Source organism: Taeniopygia guttata, chromosome 1 (genome assembly GCF_048771995.1).
Source record: "Taeniopygia guttata chromosome 1, bTaeGut7.mat, whole genome shotgun sequence".
NCBI lineage: Eukaryota > Metazoa > Chordata > Aves > Passeriformes > Estrildidae > Taeniopygia > Taeniopygia guttata.
Window position 1 is genome coordinate 50,380,101 of NC_133024.1, and position 4,875 is coordinate 50,384,975.

The following is a 4,875-nucleotide window of genomic DNA, read 5'->3' on the forward strand; positions in this document are numbered from 1 at the left end:
TTTCTGAATGTCACATAAGAAAGTATAAAAATGTAAATCAGAACATGTGAGTAAAGTACTAGGATCCAGAGATCAAGAAATCTGTCAAGGTAGAAAAAGCACAGCTGAATCCTTGCAGGCTCAGCTCAATTATTATGAATTGGAGTTTTGTCCATTACTGAGGGCAGCTCTGTGGAAAAACCCTCATTCACACAATTATACTATTAAACTCCCTTATGCTGCAGGACATCATGAAAACACCCACAGTGCCTTTTGGGGGTCATCTGTAGCCAGTGTTAACTCCCCAACAGTCCTAAGAAATGTTTTAGGAGATTGTGAATGGCACAAGCTTTTCAGGGACCATGTCAGCAGAGTAACACAATATGAAATACTGTCCAGGAGCATTTCCAGGAGCTTTATTTAATAATACAGATGCAAAAAACGGCTTCACTATTGATGTTGTTTACCATTCCATTTATTCAGACTTGGAGCTTAGGTAGCTTGCACAACTGTGCATCCAATAAGCCTATCTCGCTGGTCATTCCATGATTTCTCAGTCTGATGCCCTTCAATATTAAGTGTGTATATCTTGCTCTCATTAATAACTTTCCTTCTGGCATGCTGCTTCTCTGTACACTCCGGTATACTAATTGGAAGTCACTTCCTATCTGTTACACCAGTTCATAATCCCAGGCTTACTCGTGAGGTGTGAAGACTAAGGTATGGCTCAAGAAGGCTTCATTAGAAATGCCTGATAGTCCACTATATGATTTTCATTTTAAGTTGCTTAGCAACCTTCTTGTGGTATCAGTCCCTGCGTACAGATTGGCAAAAGGCTCTACAAAGGAAAAACAGATAATCAAGGAATGGGAGAGATATCTGAAAGAAAAATCAGCACATAAAGGGATCCATTTATTAAACTTATTTTTGTGATTTTTTTCATGCCTTTTCATTTGTTCACTGATTATTAATAGAAGAGCAAAGATGCTATTGAGGTCTGGGCATCTCTGCAGCTTAAGATGATGCCAGGAATGAATTAATTAAAAAAAAAAAAAAAAAAAAAAAAAAAGAGAGACATAAAAGGATTTGTGACATGACAGTTGTAGACTGAAGGATCTAAAAGCAAAAAATCCATCCACTCTTCCCTCAAACTTCCTGGTGAGCTATTTCGTTATTACTGCGTGCTTTTTGGAATGGAAATTTTTGAGAGATAATAATGGGCTCATTTTTGATGCTGTCCAGCTTTTTTTTTCTCATTGGTACAAATTCCATATGAAGAGCTGTGAAATTCTGGAAACTGGAATTGCTCTACAACACAGACTCGGGTATTTATCATAGGCTGGAAACTAAAGACACTTTTGGCTTCTTTTAATTTGAGTAATTATATAAAAGGCTGAATTTGTGGAAAATCATGCATAAATTTCCTTCAAGCATATATATCTGGGTAGAGATATTCTATTGTGCCATAGAATACTATCAAGATTATGTCTTTATGCTGGTGTGTGCTTACATCTGGAGTCTCGCCACAGAACCAACAGAAGTCACTTACCCAAAACAGTGTAAAATGAACTGCTTCCAAAAATACATCACTTTGACTGCCTTTTGATAAAGGCCATGTGTAGTTCCCCTATGCATTGAACTACAGTCTTAATGCTTTGAAGTACAATTTTTTACAGGCATGGGAATGGATCCTTGAATGAACAGTTATAAAGGACAGAGAGCTCCCATCCAGCTTCAAACACTTCTGTCTCAGCTGGTGACTCCTATGGTTCTTATCTCAGATGTCCTTTTGAAGTACTCACTAGTAGTCTAAGGAAATTTAATTTGAAAATTTCTCTTTTTTATATTGCACAAGATTGAATTTGACAAAGGAAGGCAGTGATTAGAACAAGACACAATATTCTTCAACTGTCAGACTCCAAAAATTTAGACTAATGGTGTGGAAAGAATTGTGAGCAGGAGGATAAAGGCTATAGAAATATTAAATCTCTCCTAAAACCTTTTTTTAAAAATTATTCCTTAGGTATTGCACATGTTGGAGTGATATAGACTCAGTTATTAATAGCTACTGAAAGAAAAGGCATAATTTCAGATTTACATCAGGGGCAGTTTGATTTCTTAGTCTTGTGTCTGAGCCCCAGATTTCTCTGTCTATTTAAATAAACCTATAACTTGTGTTAGTATATAATTTGACTGGTTTTGCTGTAAGAGAAAGTGACCTCATGTAAACTGGGGCTGACAATGAAGGACTTACGGTGCTGAGCACCTTAAGCAAACACTTCTTGCTTAGTCTAGATGAATCAGCGCTGACTTCTTGTGGCTTGTAGGCAGCCAGCCACAATGATGTGCCACTGGGACCTTGGTCCATATTACTGATGATCCATGGAATTTGAGCAGTTTACCTGGTCAGATGAATGCTGTCACCACTACAGGAAAGATCAAGCATTGCTGTCAGGTCTGTGAAGAGATTGTGTCCTTGTAGAAATCTGTCAGTACTGAATTCTTCCAGTATGTGCTCTCAGTTAAAGGCATTTATTGTATAAAGTACTTCATACTCCGATATTCTTATCCTGTATACAATGTGATGACAGTGAAGAAAGAGGAAATTGTGTCTGTATATCTTCCCAGGCCCACTCAGGACATCCTTTATATGTTGTTTTTTGACAATCCCATCTATGCCTAGTTAGCCTCTCTCCTCCAGTCAGACCTTATATTATAGGTCTTCTTCCACCTTACAGGGTAAAGTGTGAAAACTACCATCCTATATGTTACTCAGTGACAGCAATTTTCAGCTGCCAGCGTCTGTGGATTCTTTGAGCAAGAAGTTAAGCATGTAAATTCATCTATCACACTGTACTACATATAGCAACTGTAATATTTATTGGCTGAACGTATGTGATTTTTGCATGATATAGCTAATTGGCTTTGGCTGTGACAGATGGGAACCATGGTGTCCAGGTGTGCTGGGTTTTGAAAACTTTCTGCTTCTGTAAGACCAGAAGCTGAGACTCCTCTCTTAGAATTGTCTTAGAAAGAGACAACAACTTTTTGTCCATGAAAATTGAATCTTCTACTTTCTACATAGTTCATCTGGGATTAGGGTAAAGATGCTAACAGAAAAGGAAAAATAAACCTCCAATGTTTGTGGTTTTTGAAAAGTGGGGTAAGGATGGATTTGAAGAAGTAGCAAGACTGAGCAGAACTATGGAGGGAATGAGTGGGAGGAGGAGGTTTTAGTGTGATGGTCTGCAGCACTTTTCCTTCATGTTGCTGTATTGTCAACTTGATAAAGCTGAGTCACCTGAATCACTCCAGCTGAAGGCTTTCTATCCATAACCTCTTCCATTGTGTAAATAGGGAAGTAGGTTGTCTGCCTTTAGGCAGCTATCTCATGATTAAATGTAGTTTTAAAAAAGCACTAGCCTAAACTGAGATCTCTGTTTTTAGGCAACTGGATCAAATCCCAGCAGAAACTAATGTGGAAGAAGGAGTGCTCATTGTGAGCCAAAGGACCACCCTGCAGTCTCTTTCAAATTTCCTACAATAAATATGAGAAGAGTATTTTACACGATCACAAAAATATGGTTGATACACTATGGAACCTTCAAGGAAAAGAATCATGGGGAAAAAATAACTGGGAAAATAATCCTTATGAGTTTAACAATTGGCAGCTGAGATGAACAACAAAGTCTCTGAGTCCTACTTAGATGGGCATGGTCCTACTTTCTTGTATGAAAAAAATGTTGCATGTAAGATATGTTATAAGGTGGTGTCAATTAATGCATTATAGATCCTGTAGAGCCATCATATCTCTTATTATCACATTTTCATTTGCTGCATTTGGCTAGAGTCTGGAACACTGACATTTAAAACTAATCTATTGGGAGAAGTACTTCGAAGTCTAAAATTAAAATTGTGCGTATGTTGCAGGAGTTCAGTTGGGAAGCATGATATTTTCTAGCATCTAAATATGTAATTAAACAAAGGCTCCTTAATTATACTATGCTCATTAACTCATACCTCTAATAAATGCCCATCTTTAAACATTTATATGATTGAATGAATGTTGCTGAATAATGTACTTTGAATGATTTCTGCTTAAAATAAAATCATTACTGTGCATATTGCCATTGTAAATCTGGAGAGGTGATAATAACTCAATGGATTGCAGGACTTAGGGATCTTTTTTAAAGATGGGCAACTACAAATTATATTAGTGTAATTTTATGTCAAGTTTTATGTTAATGAGGATGACTGAGAATGCCCTGCAATCAGGAACCAGGAGATTTATTCGAGGGGATTGTTCTCCATAGAATGTTACTTCAGCTTTTGGTCAAAGCAAGCTTCATCATTGCAGACCTGCAAGCCTCAAGGCAGGTAGGTGTTCCTCCTGTCTTTTTTTTCAGTATATCCAATCTTGTTTTCAGCTACAGTGAGGAGATATGTTCAGTTATATATATGATATATTTGGATTATAGCAGTTAAGCTGTTATGGATGAAATATAATTTGCAAGTTAGTCTCAAATTTGTTCTTCAGCTATAATTGCTGTATAACAGGGTATGAGTTCTGAGCTTTTGTGCACACCCAATGCACTTAAGTCATTAGTTCTTGGTGTGGTCCAGAAATTCCCTGTGAAGCTATCTGCATAGACAAGAAAATGGACTGACTGAAGAAAAGTTTATTACTGAAATCTTAGTCATCTTCCCCAAAAAAGCTGTTGACTAATTTTCAGGGGACCTCTTGATGTCAGAATTTCAAACTGTCCCTAAGATTTTCCCAGGTGAAATACGTTGTCTGTACCAGTCTGGATGTGCAATGTATTGACTAACATCTTGGGTGAAAATTCTGACCTTTTCAGAAAATCCAAATTGTTCCTGTGCAGAAGTGACCAACTT

General features: G+C 37.3%; 1 long non-coding RNA gene across 1 annotated transcript; it reads left to right on the top strand.

Moving 5' to 3' along the window:
* The first annotated feature begins 1,048 nt into the window (after positions 1 to 1,048).
* Positions 1,049 to 4,029, top strand: LOC140680326 (uncharacterized). Its single transcript, XR_012051492.1, has 2 exons — positions 1,049 to 2,434; positions 3,427 to 4,029. It is a non-coding gene; the product is annotated as an uncharacterized lncRNA (long non-coding RNA).
* Positions 4,030 to 4,875: the final 846 nt, after the last annotated feature.